Source organism: Hippopotamus amphibius, chromosome 7, assembly GCF_030028045.1.
Source record: "Hippopotamus amphibius kiboko isolate mHipAmp2 chromosome 7, mHipAmp2.hap2, whole genome shotgun sequence".
Lineage (NCBI taxonomy): Eukaryota > Metazoa > Chordata > Mammalia > Artiodactyla > Hippopotamidae > Hippopotamus > Hippopotamus amphibius.
The window spans coordinates 59012042-59039717 of NC_080192.1; positions in this window are offsets into that span (position 1 = coordinate 59012042).

The following is a 27676-nucleotide window of genomic DNA, read 5'->3' on the forward strand; positions in this document are numbered from 1 at the left end:
CTGCAAGGAATATTATGGTACATGTTTCTTTTGGGATTATGGTTTTCTCTGGGTATGTGCCCAGGAGTGGGATTACTGGATCATATGGTAGTTCTATTTGTAGTTTTTTAAGGAACCTCCAAACTGTTTTCCATAGTGGCGGTACTAAATTACATTCCCACCAACAGTACAGGAGGGTTCCCTTTTCTCCACACCCTCTCCAACATTTATTGTTTCTAGATGTTTTCATGATGGCCATTCTGACTGGTGTGAGGTAATACCTCATTGTGGCTTTGACTTGCATTTCTCTAATGATTAGTGATGTTGAGCATCTTTTCATGTATTTGTGGGCCATCTGTATGTCTTCTTTGGAGAACTGTTTATTTAGGTCTTCCGCCCATTTGTGGACTGGGTTATTTGCTTTTTTGGTATTAAGCTGCATGAGCTGCTTGTATATTTTGGAGATGAATCCTTTGTCCGTTGCTTCATTGGCAAGTATTTTCTCCCATTCTGAGGGTTGTCTTCGTGTCTTTTCTATGGTTTCTTTTGCTGTGCAAAAGCTTTGAAGTTTCATTACGTCCCATTTGTTTATTCTGGATTTAATTTCCATTATCCGAGGAGGTGGGTCAAAAAGGATCTTGCTTTAATGTATGTAATAGAGTGTTCTGCCTATGTTTTCCTCTAGGAGTTTTATAGTGTCTGGCCTTACATTTAGGTCTTTAATCCATTTTGAGTTTACTTCTGCGTATGGTGTTAGGAAGTGTTCTAATTTCAATCTTTTACATGTTGCTGTCCAGTTTCCCCAGCACCATGCATGGAAGAGGCCATCTTTTTTCCATTGTATATTCCTGCCTCCTTTGTCAAAGATAAGCTGCCCATATGTGCTTGGGTTTACCTCTGGGTTCTCTAACTTGTTCCATTGATCTTCCTTTCTATTTTTGTGCCAGTACCATACTGTCTTGATCACTGTGGCCTTGTAGTATAGTTTGAAGTCAGGAAGCCCAGTTCCACCAACTCCGTCTTTCCTTCTCAAGATTGCTTTGGCTATTTGGGGTCTTTTGTGTTTCCATACAAAGCATAACATTTCTTGTTCTAGTTCTGTGAAAAATGCCATTGGTAATTTGATAGGGATTGTGTTGAATCTGTAAATTGCTTTGGGTGGGATAGTCATTTTCACAATCTTGATTCTTCCAATCCAAGAACATGGTATGTCTCTCCATTTGTTCATGTCATCCTTGATTTCTTTCATCCGTGTCTTATAGTTTTCTGCATAAAAGTATTTTGCCTCCTTAGACAGGTTTATTCCTAGGTATATTATTCTTTCTGTTGCAATGGTAAATGGGAGAGTTTCCTTAATTTCTCTTTCTGCTTTTTCATTGTTAGTGTATAGGAATGCAAGAGATTTCTATGTATTAATTTTGTATCTTGCCACTTTAATAAAATCACTGATTAGTGCTAGCAGTTTTCTGGTAGAGTCTTTAGGGTTTTCTATATATAATATCATGTCATCTGCAAAGAGTGACAAGTTTACTTCTTCTTATCCAATTTGGATTCCTTTTATTTCATTTTCTTCTCTGATTGCTGGGGCTAAAACTTCCAAAACTATATTAAATAATAATGGTGAAAGTGGGCACCCTTGTCTTGTCCTGTTCTTAGAGGAAATTCTTCCAGTTTTTCACCATTTAGAATGATGTTGGCTGTTGGTTTCTCATAGATGGCTTTTATTATGTTGAGGTAATTTCCTTCTTTGCCCATTTTCTGGAGAGTTTTTATAAGTGGATGTTGAATTTTGTCAAAAGTTTTTCCTGTGTCTATTGAGATGATCATATGGTTTTTATCCTTCATTTTGTTAATATGATGTATAACATTGATTGATTTGCATATATTGAAGAAACCTTGCATTCCAGGTATAAACCCCACATGACCTTTTTAATGTGCTGTTGGATTCTGTTAGCTAGTATTTTGTTGAGGATTTTTGCATCTATATTCTTCAGTGATATTGGCCTGTAATGTTCTTTTTTTGTGATATCTTTGCCTGCTTTGGTATCAGGGTGATGGTGGCCTCATAGAATGAGTTTGAGAGTGTTCCTCCTTCTGCTGTATTTTGGAAGAATTTGAAAAGGATAGGTGTTAGCGCTTCTTGAAATGTTTGATGGAATTCGCCTGTGAAGCCATCTGGCCCTGGGCTTTTGTTTGTTGGGAGATTTTTAATCATAGTGTCAATTTCCGTACTTGTGATTGGTCTGTTCATATGTTCTATTTCTTCCTGGTTCAGACTTGGAAGATTGTACTTTTCTAAGAATTTATCCATTTCTTCCAGGTTATCCAATTTATTGGCATATAGTTGCTTGTAGTAGTCTCTCATGATCTTTTGCATTTCTGCAGTGTCCATTTTTAGTTCTTTTTCTTTTCTAATTCTGTTGATTTGCATCTTCTCCCTTTTTTTCTTGATGAATCTGGCTAATGGTTTATCAATTTTGTTTATCTTCTCAAAGAACTAGGCTTTAGTTTTATTGATCTTTGCTATTGTTTCCTTCATTTCTTTTTCATTTATTTCTGCTCTGGTCTTTATGATTTCTCTCCTGCTCACTTTGGGGTTTTTTTGTTCTTCTTCCTCTGATTGTTTTAGGTGTAAGGTTAGATTGCTTATTTGATATTTTTCTTGTTTCTTGAGGTTGGACTGTATTGTTATAAACTTCCCTCTTAGAACTGCTTTTGCTGCATCCCGTAGGTTTTGGGTTGTTGTGTTTTCATTGTCATTTGTTTCTAGATATTTTTTGATTTCGTCTTTGATTTCTTCAGTGATTTCTTGTTTGTTTAATAGTGCATTGTTTAGCCACCATGTATTTGTATTTTTTAGTTTTTTTCAGATAATTGATATCTAGTCTCTTGGCATTGTGGTCAGAGGAGATGCCTGATATGATTTCAATTATTGAATTTACCAAGGCTTGATTTGTGACTCAAGATGTGATCTATCCTTGAGCATGTTCTGTGTGCACTTGAGAAGAAAGTGTATTCTCTAGTCTTTGGATGGAATGTCCTATAAATATCATTTAAGTCAAGATGGTCTAATGTGTCATTTAAAGCTGTGTGTCCTTATTTATTTTCTGTTTGGATGATCTGTCCATTGATGTAAGTGGGGTGTTCAAGTCTCCTACTATTATTGTGTTACTGTCGATGTCCTCTTTTATGGCTGTTAGCATTTGCCTTATGTACTGAGGTGCTCCTATGTTAAGTGCATAGATATTTACAATTGTTATATGTTCTCCTTGGATTGATCCCTTGATTGTTATGTAGTGTCCTTTCTTGTCTCTTGTAATAGTCTTTACAGTCAAATGTGTCTGATATGAATATTGCTACTCCAGATTTCTTTTGACTTCCATTTTCATGGAACATCTTTTTCCATCTCCTTACTTTCAGTCTATATGTGTCCCTTGGTCTGAAGTGGATTTCTTGTAGGCAGCATATATAAGGGTCTTGTTTTTGTATCCATTTAGCCAGTCTTTGTCTTTTGGTTGCAGCTTTCATTCCATTTACATTTAAGGTGATTATTGACATGTATGTTCATATTACCATTTTCTTAATTGTTTTGGGTTTGTTTTTTAGGTCTTTTCCTTCTCTTGTGTTTCCTACTTACAAAAGTTCCTTTAGCAGTTGTTGTAAGGCTGGTTTGGTGGTGCTGAATTCTCTTAACTTTTCCTTGTCTGTAAAGCTTTTGATTTCTCCGTGGAATCTGAATGAGATTCTCGCTGGGTAGAGTATTCTTGGCTGTAGGTTTTTCTATTTCAGGACTTTCAATATATCCTCCCACTCCCTTATGGCCTGCAGAGTTTCTGCCTAAAGATCTGCTGTTTTCCTTATGGATTTTCCCTTATATGTTATTTGTTGCTTTTCTCTTGCTGCTTTTATTATTTTTCTTTGTGTTTAACTTTTGTTAGTTTGATTAATATGTACCTCAGTGTATTTCTCCTTGGGCTTCTTCTGTATGGGACTCTGTGTGCTTCTTGGACTTGATTAATTATTTCCTTTCCCATGTTGGGGAATTTTTCCACTATAATCTCTACAAATATTTTCTTAGACCCTTTCTTTTCTTCTTCTTGTTCTGGGATCCCTATGATTCGAATGTTGGTGTGCTTAATGTTGTCACCAAGGTCTCTGAGACGGTTTTCCATTCTTTTTGTTCTTTTTTCTTTTTCCTGCTCTGTGGCAGTTATTTTCCCCATTCTATCTTCCAACTCACTTACTCATTCTTCTGCCTCAGTTATTCTGCTGTTTATACCATCTAGAGTATTTTAAATTTCAGTTATTTTGTTGTCCATTACTGTTTGTTTGCTCTTTAGTTCTTCTAATTCATTATTAACTGTTTCTTGTATTTTCTCTATTTTGTTATCGAGATTTTGGATCATCTTTACTATAATTACTCTGAATTCCTTTTCAGGCAATTTTCCTATTTCCTCTTCATTTATTTGGTTTTGTGTGTTTTTTTCTTGCTCCTTTGCCTGCAAGGTGTTTCTTTGTTTTCTCATTTTGCCTAATTTGTAGGATTTTGCTGTCTGCTTTCCCTGTGCTGCCTAGTAGTAATTCCTCTTGTTTCTGCTCTCTGCCCCCTGTGGTGGGGTTTGTCCAGTGTCTTGAGTAGACTTCCTGGTGGAAGGGTCTGGTGCCTGCTTTCCAGTGTGTGGCTCTATGTCTTTTCTCTCTGATGAGCAGGGCCATGTCTGTTGGTGTGTTTTTGAGTATCTGTGAGCTTAATATGGCTTTATATAGTCTCTGTGTTGATGGGTGTGTTTGTGTTCCTGTCTTGTTTGTAGTTTGGTGTGAGGTATCCAGCACTGGCAGTTGCAGACAGTCAGATGAAGCCAGGCCTTAGACTCTGATACAAGGCTCTGTGAGAATTCTCTTCAGTTAAACTTTCCTGTGGTTGAGGACTCTCTAGTAGTCTAGCATCCTGGATTCAGTGCAGCCTCCTACTTGACTTCTGATTGAGTTGTCCAGACTTTAGAGGTTGCTTGTCCCGGCAATAAAGGATTTTAAAAAAGAATGTCCAAGCCCCAGAATGATGTTAGAGTGTTGAGTCAAATGGATACTAAAATCAGGAAACACATACATGCACAAAACATACAAATACTGAATCCAATAGAAAATAAGACACTAGAAATGCCTGAAAGAAGAACCACAGTATGCAATCAGACAAAGTGAAAACCAGCAAAAATTCAAAACCAAAAAAAAAAGAAAACAAAACAAAACAAAACAAAAATCTCCACACATACACAAACACAAACCCAGGGAAATTTTGAAACCTAGGATCAAATATAATAAAGAACAAGAGTACAACCAGATAGACTGAAGGTTCCCAAATCAAAATCAGACAATTATAATTAGAACTAAGATAAAGACAAAACATAACAATAAATACCAAAGCAGTGTGTCATCTGAAGAATAAAGCAAGGAAGCAGAGCAGGCTGATAATATTGATTATAAGTATATTAAGATAAAATAAACTAAGGAAGTATAGAAGACAGGGCAACAGAAGAGCATATTGTGACTGGAAATATGAAAAGAAAAGAAAAAATAGAAATGTATAAAAGATAGAGAAGGAAAGAAGGTAGGAGAAACAAAGTCAGTACTACAAGAAACTTAGCCAAAAATAGAAATATATAAAAAGTCTAAAAATAAAAATAGATGAAAAAATATGTTATAAAATATGTAGATCCCTGAGGACTAAGATTTTAATTAATTAAAACACACACACACAAACATATATCCAGAGAAATTTTGAAAGCTAGGATAAAATATAATAAAAAGAAAGACTAGAACCAGACAGACTGAAGATTCTCAAAACAAAATCAGACAATTATAATTAGAGCTAAGATAAAGACCAAACCTAATAATAAAAACCAAAGCAAGGTGTCATCTGGAGAATAAAACAAGGAAAAAGAGCAGACCAATAATATTGATTATAAGTATATTAAGATGAAATAAACTAAAATAGGATAGAAGACAGGGCAACAGAAGAGCATAGTGTGACTGGAAATATGAAAAGAAAAAGAAAAAAGAGAAATGTATAAAAGAGAAGAAAAGAAGGTAGGAGAGATAAAGTCAGCACTACAACAAACAGCTAGAAATAGAAATATATAAAAAGTCTTAAAATAAAAATAGAAGAAAAAAATAGAAGAAAAATTATGTTATAAAATGTGTAGATCCCTTAGGACTAAGATAGTAATTAATTAAAAAAAAAAAAAAGTTAGAACTGACCCCAGAATGGACCAGATCAGTAGAAATAATAATATTTCTGTTTCCTTGGGGTCTCAGCTGTAAGTGTCCTTCTACCCACCTTGGGCTTTTTGTATTACTCTGTGACCAGCAGAGCTTTGTTTATTGTTCATCTTTAAGCAACAGTGAGTGGGGAAGAGGGAGGGTACAATAGTGGCTCCTTCCCCAGGGAGTGAGTAAGCAGTAGCGCCCTGCCTGGGTTGTGGTTGCCCGGGTGGTGGTGGCAGTGCCTATTGCAGAGGGACACTGGTGGCTCAGGCCGAGAGAGAGACTACAACCACAGCTCCTCCCCCTGCTTGTGAGTCAGCAGTAGCAAGCCACCACTATGGCCACCCAGCTTTCTGCGGTAGGCATTCTCTGCAGCAGATTTCTTCCCTCTTGTCCATCTCCCCACTGCCAACAATGTTTCTCATTCTGAACCAGTTCTCTGGTTCCCATGTTCCAGCTCCCAGACTCAGTGTTCAACTATGAACCCACATCTCAGTCCAGACATGCTGAGCCATAGTGCAGACCCTCCATGTGTTTCTCACTCTTTCCCATCTGCCACAGATCAGCCGCTTCACCCTCTTTGAACAGTTTCAAATGTCTCCCTTCTGATCCAGGGAAGTTCCCCATTGGAGAAGTGGTTTCCCTGTCAGATAAGGGATGTTTCCCCTAATTTGGCAATCTCTCCTCTATTTCAGCTCCCCCTGCCCCAGGATGTGGGACCTGTCCCTTTCCTTTCTTCTCCTCCTCTTTCTCCTTTTATCCTTCCCCCTCTTTCCTACCCAGTTATGTCAGGATCTTTGCAGTTCTTTCTGGTGTCCCAGGTCTTCTGCTGGTGTTCAGCTGGTTCTCTGTGGTAATTATTGCTTCTTTTGATGTATTTCTGATGCATCTGTGGAGAGGGATGCATTCCACATCCTTCTACTTTGCCGCCATCTTTTTTCCTCTCCCCAATGACATTTTTCACAGAAGTAGAACAAAAAATCCTTAAATTTATGTGGAACCATAAAAGACCCTGAATAGTGAAAGCAATCCTGAAAGAAAAGAACAAAGTTGGAGGTATCATACCCCTTGATCTCAAATTATACTACAAACTATAGTAATCAATACAGCATGGTATTGGCAGGAAAAGAGTTATGTAGATCAGTGGAGAATTAAGAGCCCAGAAATAAATTCATACCTATATTTTCAGTTAATTTAGCACATAGGAGTAAAGAGCATACAATGGGAAAAGGATAGTCTCTTTAAATGGTATTGGGAAAATGGGACAGAATGCAAAAGAATGAAACTAGATCACTACCTTATAGCATATACAAACATCAACTCAAAATGGATGCAAGGCTTGAATATAAGACCTGAAACCACAAAACTCCTAGAAGAAAATACTCAGTATACTCTTTGACACTGGTCTCAGCAATATGTTTCTGAATATGTCTCCTTAGGAAAGGGAAACAAAAGCAAAAATAAACACATGGAATTACAAAGAACTGAAAAACTGCTGCCAAGAAAAGGAAATAATTAACTGAATGAAGAGGCAACTTACCAAAAGGGAGAAGATTTAGCAAATCACATATCCAGTAAGGAGTTAATATCATATATAGTTATATAATATATAAAAATAAATAAAATAGCTATATGGAAATAACCCATATGCCCATCCACGGATAATGGATAAGGATGGACAATGAAATAGTGCTTAGCTATAAAAAGATAAAATCTTGCCATTCACTACAACATGGTGGACCTTGAAGATATTAAGGGAAATAAGTCAGACAGAGAAAGACAAATATCATATAATTTCACCCATATATGGACTATAAAAAAAGGAAAAAAACAAAATCAATGAAGAAACCAAAGCAAACAACAACCCCCACCCCCCATATAGATACAGAGAACAGAATAGTAGTTACCTGGGGGCAAGGGTGGTAGGGGGAAGGAAAAATTGGTAAAGGGGCCAACTGCATTGTGATGAATGGAAAAACTTTTTTCGGTGAGCATGCTTTAGTGTATACAGAAGTTTAACATAGTGTTGTACACATGAAACTTATGTAGTGTTATAAAGCAATGTTACCTCAATAAAACACATTAAAATACTTCCCAAGTTAATGTGCTAGTTAGAAAGTGATTCAATCCAGGCAACATTATCTGAAGCCTTTTGTTTTAACCTCTATGTGACACACCACAAGGGCAATTTTCTTCAAGGAAATGGAGTCATGTGAAATAACTTACACTTTGCTGATTGCAGACTGTTCATGCATTGCAAATTAACTTAAGATAAATATACATGGCAGTTTAATAAGATGAAAAGATGTTACAAAGAACAGTGTCAAAGGTGGTCATGAGTGACTTTCTTCATTTTGAATCTTTTGCCCCTTAGTTCTAGGCAAAAATTTCTAGAGCTTTGCTTCTGTTCCAAAAAATCAGTTTTCTAAATCCAAGCTTCTTTTCAATGCTTCAACTGTAGTTTTTTTTTTCATTGAGTTTTTATTTCCTATTATTAACTGTGAAATACATCCATAAAAATGCACAAAACAAAAATGTACAAGTCATGGATTTATTGCAAAGCAAATCCACCACCAAATTAAAGAAATAAAACATTGCTAGCACTTCAGCAATCTCTCCTATGGCCTCCCCTTCAGTCCCCATTTCTCTCTCATGCTTCTCAAATTAATTATTATTCTGATTTTATAGTAATCATTTTCTTGCTTAAAAAATGTTTTATCACCTAAGCATGTGTCCTTAAACACTATGATGTAGTTTTGTCTCTGTTTTTACACTTTACATAACAGAATCATGCTGTTTATAGTCTTGGGCCTGGATTTTTTCCCTTTTTTGCTTAGTATGTATTTCTGTTATATTTCCACATTCCTCTGTGTAACTGTAACCCATTTTTATTGCTGTGCAGTATTTCATTGTATGAATATCTCACATTTTATCTATTCTAATGTAAATGCTTAGTTGTTTTTGTTTTCAGGTTTTCACCATTGTTTTAAGGAAAGGACTGTAAGCTTTCCCTGCTGTGTAAGGAAGAACACAGTTATCCTCCTGTGTTTTTCCTTTACTCTCACATTACTACCACACTCACAATGCTTCTGACACCAGGTGTGTGGGAGTTTCTCCCACCAAACAATTTTGTGATACCAGCTGGATGTTCTACAATTTAACCAAATTGTGACACTGTTTACCTGAGGATAGCATCAGATCCATTGGTTAAGGGCCCATGAGACTATCCCTCAGATGCCAATCTCAAGTAGTAGGTCACTAGGTTACCCATAAGTTCTGTATGACGGCTTAAAATCAAATGTTTTCATAGTTTTCCCCCATTGGATTCAATTATTTGCTAGAACAGCTCACAGAACTCAGGGGAAAACTTACCAGTTTGCTAAATGATATGATAAAGGATACAGATGAACAGCCAGATGAAGAGATACACACGGAAAGGTCTGGACATGTCTTGAGTACAGGAGTTTCTGTCCCCTTGGAGTTAGGCTGTGTCTCGCTCCTGGTACTTTGTTGTGTTCACTAACCTGGAAACTCTCTCAACCTCATATAATTGGGAGTTTTATGGAGGCTTCATCATATAGGCATGATGGGTTATTAACTCCTTTTTCAACCATTCTCTTCTCTCAAGAGAATGAGGAGAATAGGGTTAAAAATGTCAAACTTCTAATCATGGCTCGGTCTTCCCTGTGACAAGCCCTCAACCAGCAGCTCACCCAGAGTCCCCTCACTAGAACAAAAGACACTCCTATAACCCAGGAATTTACAAGGTTTTCAGGAGCCCTGTGTCAAGAACTGGGGTCAAAAACTGAATATTACAACAAAAGATGCTCTTCATGCTCTTATCACTTGAAATTACAGGGATTTCAAGAGCTTTGTGCCAGGAACCAGGAGCAGAGACTGTTACTGAACCAAACTTGAGTCCACCTGCCCAACACGCAGCAAAACCAATTTATGAACACTGAGTTTAGTGAAGGAAAGGGCAGCATTTATTGCAGAGCCAAGAAAGGAGAATGGGATGCTCATGCACAAAAGACCCAAACTCCCTGATAGCTTTCAGGAAAGGGTTTTAAAATGCAAGGTGAGGAAGAGGGTTGCAGGTTGCCTGATCAGCTCATGGATATTGGGATTGGTTGGTGGTTTGGTAACCAAGTGGTGTTTCAGAGTTAACATTATCAACCTTCTGGTTGCAGCTGGTCTGGGGTCTACATGCTGGTGGTCAGCAGTTAACTTTTTCACCTGGTAGGGGTTTTAGTACCTTCAGAACAACTCAAGGATATGGCTCAGGAATTATCTGCAGCCTTTAAGGAGGAATTAGAGGTCTTTGTTTTATGGGTTAAACTATTATTATTGTGTCTTGCTTGACTGTTTTCCTTTGTTTCTGCATTTTTCTGATTAAATTTGCTCTTTAGCATCCAGGGAAAGATTTATGAGGCTAAAGCTCTTCTAAAAACAAGAGGCAGGGGACATGGGGGTCTGTTCCTGGGAAGGCCCCACAGGGTCCTTCTTGGTTTCAAGCCCAATATATATATTTCTATTATCTCACAGCCATGTTGTAAATAATATAGTCATTAAAACTTGTATCTGTCTCTTGGGGTAATTCTCACACAATTCTGTTGGGTATAAATCTATGAGTGAAATATTGGGATCATAAAGTATGCATATCTTTGATTTCAGTGGAAAATGCCAGCTTTCCAAGGTAGTAGCCACCTAAATTTATACTTCCATAAATTTACTTGTATAAATGTTTTCATTATTTTATTTTAATCCTTGCTAACCCTTGGTATTGTCAGTTGTCTTACTTTTAGCCTTCTGAGTCCTGATGGCTTTAATTGGAATTTCCTTGATTACTAATAAGTAAGATCCCTTATTCATATAGGCATATGAATAATACATATGCTATATATGTATATATTACACTTGCATACATGCACACATATATGCTACCTAAAGGTCCTCTTCTGTGGATTGCCTCTTCATGTATCTTACCCACATTCTGTCGTTTGTGGTTTTCTCAGTGGCACAAGCCTATTTGTTATGTATTCTGTATATGAGCCCTTTGACTGATAGATGTATTGCAAACATGTTCTCCCACCTTGTGGTTTGCTCTTTCATTCTCTTCATGGTTTTTGTATTTTTATGTGTGAAGAGAAATTCTTAAATTTTTAATGTTAAGGTAAAGCAATTTGTTTATCCTTTTTTTTATCTTTTGTGTTTTTTGTGTCTTATCTGAGAAATCTTTCTATACCACAAGGTCAAAAAGATAGTCTCTGAGAGTATATTATGGATATAGATCTATAAGGTACCTGGAATTGATTTTTTGGGGGGTTTGGAGTGAGATGACAGTCAAATTAATTTATTATATGGATATCCAATTGACCTAATTTAATTAAAATTATATAGTGGAGAACTTCCAAACTATGTATGGAAGTGTGTGATAAGTTATGTATGTGATAAGTACACAGAGCAGTTTAATGAATGCTCATTATTCAGTTTTGATAATTTTCAGCTCATGGACAGCTTATTGCATCTCTACTCCCATCTACTCTCTTTATACAGTATTTCAAAATATGTCACAGACATGGTGTTTCATCCAAAAATATTTCAAGTATGTCTAAAACATGACTATATTATTTAAAAAATAGTAAAAATACAATTATCACACTTAATTCTTCAAAAAATTGTTTATATTGAACTACAGTTGATTTACAATATTATGTTAGTTTCAGGTGTACAGCAGTTATATGTATTCTTGTTCATATTCTTTTCCATTATAGGTTATTACAAGATATTGAATTTAGTTCCTTGTGTTACACAGTAAATCCTTGTTGTTTACTTATTTTATATATAGTAGTGTGTATCAGTTAATGGTAATTCTTAATGTCATAAAGTACCTAATTAGTGTTTAAAGTTTGTTTTCTTGCAAAGCTTTTTTTTTTACAGTTAGTTTTGATTCACGATCAAATTGGTATGTCATTTAATCTTTTAATCTTTGATAACCTCTCTTTCTTTCCTCTTTCACTTTTGCTCTTGCTTTTCCCCCTTGCATTCTTGCAATTCATCTGTTGAAATAGCTGCAGATTTTTCTCTACTTTCTGGTTTTGCTTATTGCATTCACAAGGTGTCATTTTCCTCATGCTTTTCTGCCTCCTGTATTTCCTAAAAGTAGGAGCTTGCTAAGATTCAGATTCAAATTTATGGCAAGAATACCTAATAGATAGGGTTATTTTTTTCTGTCAAGAGATGTATAATGTCTAGTTGTCTATTTGTGTGTGTGTGTGTGATATTAACTACTATTAATGCTTAATATCTAGATCTTGTAATTCATTAGGGCTTGAAAATGGTGATACCCTAATTCCATCATTCATTTAAAAATTATTAGCTAAAACACTTTTATAAAATTTGATATATAATTGCAATATAATATTGTATTAGTTTCAGGCATACAACTTAATGATTTCTGTATATATTGTGAAATGATTACCACAATAGGTTTAGTTAACATTTATCACCATACATATTTACATGTTTTTTTTTTAAGATCTACCCCTCAGCAACTCCCATGCCCTGACATTTTATTTTATTTTACACAATTTTATTTATTTTTAAGTGTCTATTAGTTTAATAGAAAGGACATAAATAAATATGGTATTCAGCACACTTTTTCTTTTTTTTTGTTGAAATATTATTGATTTGTAATATTATATTAGGTCAGGTGTACAACATATTGATTCAATATTTTTATACATTACAAAATGAATATCATAATAACTCATTACAATCTGTCACCATACAAAGTCCTTAAAATGCTGAATATATTACCTACCCTGTACATTATATCACTGTGCCTTACTTATTTTATAATTAGAAGGTTGTACCTCTTAGTCTCCCTCACCTATTTCCTTCATCCCTCCAACTGCTTCCCTCTGGCAACCACCAGTTTGTTCTCTGTATCTATGAGTCTGCTTCTGTTTTGTAATGTTTGTTCATTTGTTTTGCTTTTTAGAAAACACATATAAATGAAATCATATGGTATTTGTATTTCTCTGTCTGGCTTATTTCACTTAGTGTAATACCGTCTAGGACCATCTGTGTCTTCACAAATGGAAAGATTTTGTTCTTCATTATGGCTAAACTGCATTCCATTGCATATATATACCACATCTTCTTTATCCATTCATCTATTGATAAATACTTAGGTTGTTACCTTATCTTGGCTACTGTGAAAAATGCTGCAATGAACATAGGATTGCATATATCTTTTCAAATTAGTATTTTTGTTTTATCTAGGAAAATGTCCAGAAGTAGAATTGCTAGATTGTGTGATAGTTCTATTTTTAATTTTTTGAGGAACCTCAATACTGTTTTTTTTTTTTTGTGGCTGTACCAATTTATATTTCCACCAACAGTGCACAGTGATACTCTTTTCTACACATCCTTGCTAACACTTATTTGTTGTCTTTTTTCTAATATTCATTCTGACAGCTGTAAGGTTATATCTCATAGTGCTTTTGATTTGCATATTTCCCTGATGACTGATGATATTAAACATCACTTCATGTGTCTGCTGGTCATCAGTATCTCTAGGCCATTTGGAAAAAATGTGTATTTAGGTCTTTGCCCATTTTTTAAAAATTAGATTGCTTTTTTGATATTGAGTTGTATGAGTTCTTTGTATGTTTTTGAAATTAATCTCTTATCAAATATATCATTTGCAAATATCTTCTCCCATTCAGTGGACTGCCATTTTGTTTTGTTGATAGTGTCTTTCACTGTGTGAAAGCTTTTCAGTTTGATGTAGGCCCATTCATTTATTTTTGGTTTTGTCATCCTTGCCTGAGGAGACATATTCAAAAAAAAAATATTGATAAGACCAGAGTCAAAGAGTATACTGCCCTTGTTTTCTTCTAGGAGTTTTATGGTTTTAGGTCTTACATTTAAGTCTTCAATCCATTGTGAATTACTTTTTATATATGGTGTGAGAAGGTAGTACAATTTGATTCTTTTTCATGTGACTGTCTAGGTTCCTGAATGCCATTTATTGAAAAGACTATCTTTTTGTATATTCTCCCTCTTTTATTGTAGATTAATTGATCACATAATTGTGTGTTTATTTCTGAGCTCTCTATTCTGTTCCATTGATATCTGTGCCTGTTTTTGAGACAGTACCATACTGTTTTGATTACCATAGCTTTGTAGTATAGTTTGAAATCAGGGTGTGAGAAACCTCCAGCTATTTTCTTCTTTCCAAGATTGCTTTGGCTACTTGGGGTCCTTGTGTTTCCAAACAAATTTTAGAATTCATTTTTCTAGTTCTGTGAAAAATGCCATTGGTAATTTCATAAGAAATGCATCGAATCTGCAGATTGCCTTGTGCGGTGTGTTCATTTTAACAATATTATTTTTTCTAGCTCATGAGCATGGTGTATCTTTTGATTTCTTTGTGTTTTCTTCAGTTTCTTTCATCTGTGTCTTACAGTTTTTGGTGTATAAGTGTTTTACCATCCTGGTTAGATTTATTCCCAGGTATTTTATTCTTTGTGATGCAATTGTAAATGGGATTGCTTTCTTCATTTCTCTTTCTGATGGTTCCTTGTTAATGTATAGAAACACAACCAATTTCTGAAAATTAATTTTGTATCCTGCAACTTTACTGAGTTCATCAGCTAGTTCTAATAGTTTTTCAGTGGTGTCTTTAGAGTTTTTTATGTGTAGTTTCATGTCATCTGCAAACAGTTACAGTTTTGCTTCTTTTCCAATTTGGATTCCTTTTGCTTCATTTTTTCCTTGTCTGATTGGTATGGCTAGGATTTCAATACTATGTTGAATAAAATTGCTGAGAGTGGACATTCTTGTCTTGTTCCTGATCTTAGAGGAAATGCTTTCAACTTTTCACCGTTGGGTATAATGTTGACTGTGGGTTTGTCATATATGGCCTTTATTATAGTGAGGTAAGTTCACCCTATACACACTTCATTGTGAGTTTTTTTTTTTTTTAAATAATGAATGAATGTTAAATTTTGTTAAAAGGATTTTCTGCATCTATTGAGATGATTGCATGATTTTCATAGTTCAATTTGTTAATGTAGTGTATCACACTGATATTTTCTAATTTTTAATTTAATTTAATTTAATTCAGTTTTTTGGTCATCTCTCAACTGGTTTTTATTGAGGTCCTATTATATGCATGATATTTTGATGATATTATGAATAAACAAAAGTAAAGAACAAAGAGCCATTCTTTTTCCTCAATGTGAATTGCACTTCACAGTTTGTATGCTATCTCATTTCAAACTCTGTTTTTATTTTAAATTTTTTTTATTGGGGTATAGTTGATTTACAATATTGTGTTAGTTTCAGGTGTACAGCAAAGTGAATCAGTTATACATATACATATATCCACTCTTTTTTAGATTCTTTTCCCATATAGGTCATTATAGAATATTGAGTAGAGTTCCCTGTGCTATACAGTAGGTCCTTATTAGTTATTTATTTTATATATAGTGTGTGCATATGTCACTCCAAATCTTCCAGTTTATCCCTCCCCCCCTTACATGCTGGTGAACATAAGTTTGTTTTCTATATCTGTATCTCTGTTTCTGTTTTAGTGGTAGTTCATTTGTATACTTTTTTAAATATTCCACATATAAGTGATATCAAATCATATTTTCTTGCTCTGTGTGACTTGCATCACTCAGTACAACAATCTCTAGGTCTATCCATGTTGCTGCAAATGGCATCATTTTATTCTTTATTATGACAAATATCCCATTGTATATGTACCACATCTTCTTTATTCATTCCTCTGTTGATGGACATTTAGGTTGCTTCCATGTCCTGGCTATTGTAAACAGTGCTCCAGTGAACACTGGGGTGCACACATCTTTTACAATTATACTCTTCTCCAGATATATGCCCAGGAGTGGGATTGCTGTATCACGTGGTAGCTATATTTTTCTTTTCTTTTCTTTTCTAAGAAATTTTATTGAAATACAGTTAACAGACAATAAACAGCATATATTTAGAGTGTAGGATTTGGCATCCCAATCTCCCAATTCTTTCCCCCCCAACCCTCCTCACTTTCCCCACTTGGTGTCCATGTGTTTGTTCTCTACACCTGTGTCTCTATTTCTGACTTGCATTTCCTCTTTCATAGTTGTTAGCATTTGCCTTATGTATTGAGGTGCTCTTATATTGGGTACATATATATATTTATAATTGTTATCGCCTCTTCTTGGATGGATCCCTTGATCTTTATGTAATGTCCTTTCTTGTCTCTTGTAACATTTTTTATTTTAAAGTCTATTTTATCTGATGTGACTATTGCTACTCCAGCTTTCTTTTGATTCTCATTTGCAGGGAATATCTTTTTCCATCCCCTCACTTTCCATCTGTATGTGTCCCGAGGTCTGAAGTGGGTCTCTTGTAGACAGCATATACATGGGTCTTGCTTTTGTATCCATTCAGCCAGTCTGTGTCTTCTGGTTGGTGCATTTAGTCCATTTACATTCAAGGCAATTATTGATATGTATGTTCCTATTACCATTTTCTTAATTGCTTTGTTGTTGTTTCTGTAGGTCCTTTTCTTCTCTTCCATTTCCTGTTTAGAGAAGTTCCTTTAGCATTTGTTGTAGGGCTGGTTTGGTGGTGCTGTATTCTCTTAGCTGTTGCTTGTCTGTAAAGCTTTTGAATTCTCCATCAAATCTGAATGAGATCCTTGCTGGATAGAGTATTCTTGGTTGTAGGTTCTTCCCTTTCATCACTTGAAATATATCATGCCACTCCCTTCTGGCTTGTAGAGTTTCTGCTGAGAAATCAGCTGTTACCCTTATGGGAGTTCCCTTGTGTGTTATTTGTTGTTTTTCCCTTGTTGCTTTTAATAACATTTCTCTGTCTTTAATTTTTGTCAGCTTGACTACTATATGTCTTGGCATGTTTCTCCTTGGGTTTATCCTGCCTGGGACTCTCTGCATTTCCTGGACTTGGGTAGCTATTTCCTTTCCCAGGTTAGGGAAGTTTTCAACTATAATCTCTTCCAATATTTTCTCACGTCCTTTCTCTCTCTTGTCTCCTTCTGGGACCGCTATAATGCGAACATTGGTGTGTTTAACATTATCCCAGAGATATCTTAGGCTGTCTTCAGTTCTTTTCATTCTTTTTTCCTTATTCTCTTCTGCATCAGTGATTATCACCATTCTGTCTTTCAGGTCACTTATTCACCCTTCTGCCTCAGGTAATCTGCTATTGGTTCCTTCCAGTGTATTTTTCATTTCAGTTATTGTGTTGCTTATCTCTGTTTATTTGCTCTTTAATTCGTCTAGGTCTTTGGTAAACTTTTCGATCTTTGCATCTAATCTTTTTTCAAAGTCCTGGATCATCTTCACCAGCATTATTCTGAATTCTTTTTCTGAAAGGGTGCCTATCTCCTCCTCATTTAGTTGTTTTTCTGGGGTTTTATCCTGTCCCTTCATCTGGTACAAAGTCTTCTGCCTTTTCATTTTCTCTGTCTTTCTGTGGCTGTGGTTTTCAGTTCCACAAGATGAAATACTGCTGATACTGCTTGATACTGCTTTCTGCCCTCTTGTGGAGGAAGCTATCTAGGAGGCTCGTGGGTGCTTTCTGATTGGAGGGACTGATGGTGGGTATCACTGGGTGGGTGGAGCACAGTAAGACTTTAATCTGCTTGTCTGCTAATGGGTGGGGCTGTGTTCATACCTTGTTGGTTGTTTGACCTGAGGCTACTTAGCACTGGAGCTTACAGGCTCTTTGCTGGGGCTATGGCAGACTCTGGGAGGGCTCACACCAATGAGCACTTCCCAGAATCCCTGCTGCCAGTGCCCCTGTCTCCTTGGTGAGCCACAGCCACCCCCAACCTCCACAGGCAACTCTCCAACACCAGCAGGTAGGTCTGGTTCAGTCTCCTATGGGGTCACTGCTCCTTCCCCCTGGGTCCTGTAGTGCACACTTTCTTGTGTGCCCTCCAAGAGTGGAGTCTCTGTTTCCCCCAGTCCTGTGGAGGTCCTGCAATCAAATCCTGCTGGCTTTCAGAATCTGATTCTCTGGGGATTTCCCCTTCTGTTGCTGGAGTCCCAGGTTGGGAAGCCTGATGTGGGGCTCAGAACCCTCACTTTAGTGGGTGGACTTCTATGATATAACTGTTCTCCAGTCTGTGAGTCACCCACTCAGCATTTATGGGATTTGATTTTAAAGCAATTTCACCCCACCTACCATCTCATTGTGGCTTCTCCTTTGTCTCTGGATGTGGGGTGTCTTTTTTGGTGAGTTCCAGTGTCTTTCTGTTGATGATTGTTCAGCAGTTAGTTGTAATTCTGGTGCTCTTGCAAGAGGGAGTGAGTGCAGGTCCTCTTCCACCATCTTGATCCTATCTCTCTATTTTTCCTTTTTTTTAAGGAATCTCCTTGCTGTTCTCAATAGTGGCTGTACCAATTCAAATTCCCAGCAACAGTGTAGGAGGGTTCCCTTTTATCCACACTCTCTCCAGCATTTTTTGTTTCTAGATTTTTTGATGATGATCATTCTGACTGGTGTGAAGTGATACCTCATTGTAGTTTTGGTTTGCATTTCTCTAATAATTAGTGATGTTTGGCATCTTTTCATGTGCGTTTTAGCCATCTGTATGTCTTCTTTGGAGAAATGTCTATTTAGATATTAGGCCAAATTTTGGTTGCGTTGTTTGGGTTTTTGATATTGAGCTGCATAAGCTGTTTGTGTATCTTGGTGATTAATCCCTTGTTGGTTGATTCGTCTGTGAATGTTTTCTCCCATTCTGAGGGTTGTCTTTTCATTTTGTTTCTAGTTTCCTTTGTTGTGCAAAAGCTTTTAAGTTTGTGTCCCATTTGTTTATTTTTGTTTTTATTTTTATTAATCTAGGAAGTGGATTGAAAAAGATCTTGCTGTGATTTATGTTAAATAGTGTTCTGCCTATGTTTTCCTCTAAGAGTTTTATAGTGTCTGACCTTACATTTAGGTCTTTAATCCATTTTGAATTTATTTTTGTGTATGGTGTTAGGAAGTGTTCTAATTTCATTCCTTTATATGCAGCTGTCCAATTTTCCCAGCACAACTTATTAAAGTGGCTGTCTTTTCTCCATCATATATTCTTGCATCCTTTTTCAAAGATATGTTGCCCATATGTGCATGGATTTATCTCCAGGCTCTCTATTTTCTCCCATTGTTCTATATTTCTGTTTTGTGCCAGTGCCATACTGTCTTGATCACTGTAGCCTTGTAGTATAGTTTGAAGTCAGGGAGCCTGATTCCTCCAGCTCCATCTTTCCTTCTCAAGATTGCTTTGGCTATTAGGGTCTTCTATGTTTCCATACAAATAGTAAAATTTTTGTGTCCTAATTCTGTGAAAGATTCCATTGGTAATTTGCATTGAATCTGTAGATTGCTTTTGGTAGTATAGTTATTTCCACAGTATTGATTCTTCCAATCCAAGGACATGGTATATCTCTCCATCTGTTTGTTCATCTTTTATTTCTTTCATTGGTATCTTATAGTTTTCTGAGTACAGGTCTTTTCCCTCCTTATGTAGGTTTATTCATAGGTATTTTATTCTTTTTGATGTGATATTAAATGGGATTGTTTTCTTGATTTATCTTTCTGATCTTTTGTTGTTGGTGTATAGGAATATAAGAGATTTCTGTGTATTAATTTTTTATCCTTCAACTTTACTGAATTCATTGAAGGAGCTCTAGTAGTGTTTGGTAGCATCTTAGGATTTTCTATGTATAGTATCATGTCATCTACATACAGTGATAATTTTACTTCTTTTTTTCCAATTTGGATTCCTTTTATTTCTTTTTCTTCTCTGATTGCTGTGGCTAGGACTTCCAAAATGATGTTGAATAAAAGTGGCAAGAGTGGCCATCCTTGTCTCTTTCCTGATCTTAGAGGAAACACTTTCAGTTCTTCACCATTGAGAATGATGTTTGCTCTGGTTTTGTCTTTTATGACCTTTATTATGTTGAGGTATGTTCCCTTATGCCCACTTCCTGGAGAGTTTTTATCATAAATGGGTGTTGAATTTTGTCAAAAGATTTTTCTGTGTCTATTGAGATGCTCATATGGTTTTTATTCTTCAATTTGTTGATGTGGTGTTTCACAATGATTGGTTTGCAGATATTAAAATATTCTTGCATCCCTGGGTTAAATAAATCCCACTTAATCATAGTGTGTGATCCTTTTAATGTGTTGTTGGATTCTGTTTGCTAGTATTTTGTTGACAATTTTTATGTCTATGTTCATCAGTGATATTGGCCTGTACTTTTCTGTGCTTGTGATGTCTTTGCTTGGTTTTGGTATCATGTGATGATGCCCTCATAGAATGAACTTGGGAGTCTTCCTTCCTCTGCAATTTTATGGAAGAGTTTCAGAGGGTAGGTGTTAACTCTTCTCTAAATGTTTGATAGAGTTCTCCTGTGAAGCCATCTGGTTCTGGACTTTTGTTTATTGAAAAAAATTTTTGTCACAGTTTCAATTTCAGTACTTGTGATTGGTCTGTTTATATTTTCCACTTCTTCCTGATTCAGTCTTGGAAGGTTGTACCTTTCTAAGGATCTGTCCATTTTTTCTAGCTTGTCCATTTGATTGGAATATAGTTGCCTGCGGTAGTCTCTTATAGTCCTTTGTATTTCTGTGGTGTCCATTTTACCTTCTTTTTCATTTCTAATTTTATTGATTTTAATTCTCTCTTTTTTTTCTTGATGAGTCTGGCTAAGGTTTTATAATTTTCTTTGTCTTCTCAAAGAACCAACTTTTATTTTCATTGACCTTTGCTATTGTTTTCTTTTTCTCTATTTCATTTATTTCTGCTCTGATCTCTATGATTTTTTTCCTTCTACTAACTTTGGGTTTTGTTTGTTCTTCCTTCTCTAGTTGCTTTAGGTGTAAGGTTAAGTTGTTTATTTGAAATTTTTCTTGTTTCTTGATGTAGGATTTGCATTGCTCTAAATTTCCCTCTCAGAGCTCCTCTTGATGTATCCCATAGGTTTTGGATTGTCATGTTTTCATTGTTATTTGTCTCTTGGTAGTTTTTGATTTCCTCTTTGGTTTCTTCAGTGATCCTTTGGTTATTTAGTAACATACTGTTTAGTCTCCATGTGTTTGTGATTTTAACAGTCTTTTCCTGTAATTGATTTGTAATTTCATAGCATCATGGTTAGAAAAAAATGCTTGATATGATTTCAATTTTCTTAAATTAACCAAGGCTTGATTTGTGACCCCAGATATTACCTATCTTGAAAAATGTTTCATGTGCAGTTGAGAAGAAAGTGTATTCTGCTGCTTTCAGATGTTAGGTCCCATAAATATCAGTTAGGTCTATCTTTTCTAATGTGCCACTTAAGGCTTGTGTTTCCTTTTAAATTTTCTGTCTGGGTGTCCATTGATGTAAGTGTGTTGTGAAAGTCCCCCACTATTGTTGTGTTACTATTGATTTCCCCTTTCATGGCTGTTAGCATTTATCTTATGTATTGTGGTACTCTTATGTCGAGAACATATATATGTATAATTGTTATATCTTCTTCTTGGATTGAATCCTTGATCATTATGTCGTGTCCTTCCTTGTTTATTACCAGTCTTTATTTTAAAGTCTACTTTATCTGAATATTGCTACTCCAGCTTTCTTTTGATTTCCATTTGCATGGAACGTCTTTTTCCATCCCCTCACTTCCAGTCTGTATGTATCCCTAGGTCTGAAGTAGGTCTCTTGACAGCATATATATGGGTCTTGTTTTTGTATCCATTCAGCCAGTCTATGTGTTTTGGTTGGAACATTTAATCTGTTTACATTCAAGGTAATTATCCATGTATATGTTCCTATTGCCATATTCTTAATTGTTTTGGGTTTATTTTTGTAGGTCTTTTTTCTTTTCTTCCTCTTTTGTTCTCTCCTCTTGTGTTTCCCTCCTTGAGAAGTTCCTTTAGCATTTGTTGTAAAGCTGGTTTGGTGGTGCTGAATTCTCTTAGCCTTTGCTTGTCCATAAAGCTTATGATTTCTCCCTCAAATCTGAATGAGAGCCTTGCTGGTTAGAATATTCTTCATTGTAGGCTTTTTCCTTTCATCCCTTTAAATATATCATGCCACTTCCTTCTGGCCTGAAGAGTTTCTGCTGAAAAATCAGCTGATAATGTTATGAGGATACCCTTGTTTGCTATTCCCTTGATTTTAATAATTTTTCTTTGAATTTAATTTTTGTTAGTTTGATTACTGTGCACCTCAGCATGTTTCTTCTTGGGTTTATGGGACTCTCTGTACTTCCTGGACATAGGGTGACTATTTCCTTTCCCATGTTAGGGAAGTTTTTGACTATAATCTCTTTAAATGTTTTCTCAGGCTCTTTCTTTTTTCTTCTTTTTTGGGACCCCTATAATTTGAATATTGGTGCACTTAACATTGTCTCAGTGGTCTCTGAGACTGTCCTATTTTCATTTCATTGTTTTTTTCTTTATTCTGTTTCGTGACAGTGATTTCCACTATTTTGTCCTTCCACTATTTTATCCATTCTTCTGCCTCAGTTATTCTGCTATTGATTCCTTCTAGCATATTTTTCATTTCAGTTATTACATTATTCATCTCTATTTGTTTGTTCCTTAGTTCTTCTAGGTCTTTGTGAAAAATTTCTTGTATCTTTGTCTGTGCCTCTGTTCTTTTTCCAAGATCTTGGATCATCTTTACTATCATTACTTTGAAATCTTTTTTGTGTTGGTTGCCTATCTCCTCTTCCTTTAGTTGTTTTTATCTTGTTCCTTCTTCTGCAACATATTTCTTTGCCTCCTCATTTTGTCTAACACTGTGTTTGTTGTCTCCTTTCTGCAGGCTGCAGGCTTGTAGTTCTTCTTGTTTCTTGTGTCTGCCCCCTGGTGGGTGAGGTTGGTCCAGGGGCCTGTGTCATTATTCCCTTGATAAGGGTTTGTTTGGTGTTTTGTGACCAGATCCTGCCCTAGCTATTGAGCAGGGACTCCCCTTTTCTATGTGGTTGTCACTGCACTGTCACAGGTGAAGTCTGCTCCTGAGTTGGTTGGAGTAAAGACCCCCTGATGTGTTTCTTACCTGTGATTCTGTTCTGTGGTGCAAAGTAAGCAGGATTGGTGTACTCCTACTGGGAGAGGAACCACTGAGTAGTCCTCCTTTGGAGCTGTGCATCTGTGAATGTGCTCTGTTGTGTCCCCTCCACCTATTGTGTAGGCTCACAAAGCACACTGTTGTTGGCACTTCTCTCAGTCCCACCTTAATTGTGGGTATGATGGTAATTGGCCCTGGTGACTCTCAGGCATTGTTTTTACCAGGCCACTGTCACAGATCTACTGAGGTCAGTTCCCAGGACTGCAGTAGTCACGCACTTGGACCCAATGTGGGATCTGTGGAGGCAACTCAGACTCTGGCCTGGCTCAACCCCCATATGTACATGCCCCCAAAACCCACAACTAAAGCCAGTTGTGGGCTAAAGCCAGACCCATCCCAGCTGCAGGAGCACTTGTCCTTTTGGATGTTTTATGTAACTTCATGGTTCATACAGCTGTGAGGAATGATTTCAGCTCTCCTTTCTTAGTTACAGCCCTGCACGTGTTCCTTCCACCAGAGTCTGTTCCGGAGGTTGCCAGAGCACATGAGCCTGTCAAGCAAGAAGAAGCCAAGGTGACGACGGGGGCAATCAGTCTGCCCAGGGAGGAGTGTGCTGGGGTAGTGATTGGAATGCACAAACCCTTCAAGCAGTGGTGGGGCAAGTGGGCTTCCCAGGCTGGAGGGTGCAGGGGTAGGGATTGGAATGTGCATACCCATCAGGTGGTGATAAGAGCTAGCGTGTTGCTGAGGCTGGTGGGGGTGCTGGAGGAGGCAATGGCAAGGATGTGAGAACTGGCTTTGGTGGAAGCCCTCCCTGGTGCCTGTGGAGGCAGGGACTTGCATGTGAGGAGAGAGGCTGCAATGGTGGCCCTGCCCTTTGTAAGTCACTCAAAAGTGGTGCTTCTCTTCTGTGTTGGTTCAGGCTCCCTCCATGTGCATTCCTGGTTGTGGAACTCCTCACTCCCATCCCCTCAGACTGTCTCCCAACAGCCAACAGTAGTCCCCTTTCTGGGTCTGCTCTCTAAACCCCATGTTCCAGCACTCAGCCCTTGTGCATGCTCGTGGACACCTGTCTCAGGCTGGGGTGAACAGGGCTGTGGCATGGACCATCTATGTAGGTCTGACTCTGCCCTGCCTAACACAGACTGATTTTTGGGCTCTCCTCTGAGCCCCTGAGGCCCCTCTTCTGTCCTAGCTGATTTCCCTGCTGGTAAGGGGTCTTCCCCAGATGTAGGAACCTCTCCCCACCTTCAGCTCCTGCTCATTTTGCTTCTTTTCCTCTTTCTTTTCCCTTCTTTTCTTCTTTTTTTTGTCCTACCCGGTTATGTGGGGATCTTTCTGGTCACTGTAGGTGTCCAATGTCCTCTGCTAGTGTTCAGCAGGTATTCTATGGGGATTTTTCCATTTATAGATGTATTCTTAATGTGTTTGTGGGGAAAGATGAACTCCATGTCCTCCTGCTCCTCCACCATTTTGGAAAGTTCTTACTATCTCACTAGTTGATGTGCAGATATTGAAGCAGCTTTGCATCCCTGAGAGAAATTCCACTTGATCATGGTAGATGATCCTTTTAATGTATTATTGAAATCATTTTGCTAATGTTTTATGGAGGATTTTTGCTTTTATGTTCATCGGTGGTATTAGCCTATACATTTTTTTTTTGAGGTTTGTTGGAGGTGGAGGAAACAAAAAGTGCCCACAAAACTGACAAGGCATCTTGAGACCAAAAAACAAGGCATGCAGCTACATATAATCAATTGATCAGTTTATTATAGGGTAATTACTCACACAGTGGGATAGGGATTAGCCAAACAATGATCTGGAAGCATTTACAGCTGTACTCCACACTGTTGAGAGGCCATTGGGACAATTTTGTAGTTAACCTAGGATATGGGGGTAGGTGCTTTCATACAGGGTGTATTTTCCTAAGACAAGATTTACAAATGGGTAACTAGTCTTGTAGGTGCTGATAATACATCAGGGAAGATTTTCATCATTTCTTGGGGATAAAGAGAACTCAGAGGTTAACTGATCCTAATGATTATTAACAATATCTATTAGCTACAAAGCTCTTGGTGACAGGGAAGTGATTTGCCAAACAGCACAGTCTTAGATAGGGTCAGCAAAAGGACAGAAGAAACTGTAATGGCCCATGATGGCATCAGTTATGCTAATAGCCGTGGAAGGTATCTTTGTCTGGTCTTTGTATCAGGGTGATGACCCTGGTCTCAAAGAATTAGTTCTAAGGCATTCCTTCCTGTTTGTTTTTATTTTTGGAGTAGCTGGAGAAGAAAAGGTGTTAAACTCTTCTTAAAATGTTTGTTAGAGTTCACCTTGTGAAGCTGTCTTGTCCTGGTTTGGGGTTGCTGGGATTTTTTAAATTAGTGATTCAGTTTCAGTACCAGTAATCAGTAGATTCACAGTTTCTATTTCTTCCTGATTCAGTCTTGGGGGATAGTACATTTATAGGAATTTATCCATTTCTTCTTGGTTATCCAAATTTCTGGCATATAACTCTTTATAGTATTCTCTTATGATTTTTTTTTTTTTTGTATTTCTGTGGTGTTGTTTGTACTTTCTCCTCTCTCATTACTGATTTTTTTATTTGGGCCCTTTTTCTTTTTTCTTGATGGGCCTGACTATAGTTTTTTTTTTTTTTTTTTTTTTTGGGGGGGGGGTACATCAGGTTCAATCATCTGTTTTTATACACATATCCCCGTATTCCCTCCCTTCCTTGACTCCCCCCCCCCTCGAGTCCCCGCCACCCTCCCTGCCCCAGTCCTCTAAGGCATCTTCCATCCTCAAGTTGGACTCCCTTTGTTATACAACAACTTCCCACTGGCTATTTTACAGTTGGTAGTATATATATGTCTGTGCTACTCTCTCGCTTCGTCTCAGCTTCCCCTTCACACCCCGCCCCCTTCCATACCTCGAGTTCTCCAGTCCATTCTCTGTATCTGCATCCTTATTCTTGTCACTGAGTTCATCATTACCATTTTTAGATTCCTTATATGTGAGTTAGCATACAATATTTGTCCTTCTCTTTCTGACTTACTTCACTATGTATGACAGAATGTAGTTCTATCCACCTCATTACATATAGCTCCACCTCATCCCTTTTTATAGCTGAGTAATATTCCATTGTATATATATGCCATATCTTCTGTATCCATTCATTTGTTGATGGGCATTTAGGTTGCTTCCATGTCCTGGCTATTGTAAATAGTGCTGCAATAAACATTATGGTACATGTTTCTTTTGGGATTATGGTTTTCTTTGGATATATGGCCAGCAGTGGGATTACTGGATCATATGGTAGTTCTATTTGTAGTTTTTTAAGGAACCTCCAAATTGTTTTCCATAGTGGCTGTACCAACCTACAGTCCCACCAACAGTGCAGGAGAGTTCCCTTTTCTCCACACCCTCTCCAACATTTGTGGTTTCCAGACTTTGTGATGATGGCCATTCTGATTGGTGTGAGGTGATACCTCATTGTGGCTTTGACTTGCATTTCTCTGATGATGAGTGATGTTGAGCATCTTTTCATGTGTTTGTTGGCCATCTGTATGTCTTCTTTGGAGAAATGTCTATTTAGGTCTTCCACCCATTTGTGGATTGGGTTATTTGCTTTTTTGGTATTAAGCTTCATGAGCTGCTTGTATATTTTGGAGGTTAATCCTTTGTCCGTTGTTTCATAGGCAATTATTTTTTCCCATTCTGAGAGTTGCCTTTTAGTCTTGTTTATGGTTTCTTTTGCTGTGCAAAAGCTTTTAAATTTCATGAGGTCCCATGTGTTTATTCTTAATTTTATTTCCCTGATTGTAGGAGGTGGGTCCAAAAGGATGTTGCTTTGATGGATGTCATAGAGTGTTCTGCCTATGTTTTCCTCTAGGAGTTTGATAGTGTCTGGCCTTACATGTAGGTCTTTAATCCATTTGGAGTTTATTTTTGTGGATGGTGTTAGGAAGTGTTCTAATTTCATTCTTTTACATGTTGCTGTCCAATTTTCCCAGCACCACTTATTGAAGAGGCTGTCTTTTTTCCATTGTATACTCGTGCCTCCTTTGTCAAAGATAAGGTGCCCATATGTGTTTGGGCTTACTTCTGAGTTCTCTATTCTATTCTATTGATCGTCCTTTCTATTTTTGTGCCAGTACCATACTGTCTTGATCACTATGGCCTTGTAGTATAGTTTGAAGTCAGGAAGCCTGATTCCACCAACTCCATTTTTCCTTCTCAAGATTGCTTTGGCTATTCGGGGTCTTTTGCGTTTCCATACAAATCGTAAGATTTCTTGCTCTAGTTCTGTGAAAAATGCCATTGGTAATTTGATCAGGATTGCATTGAATC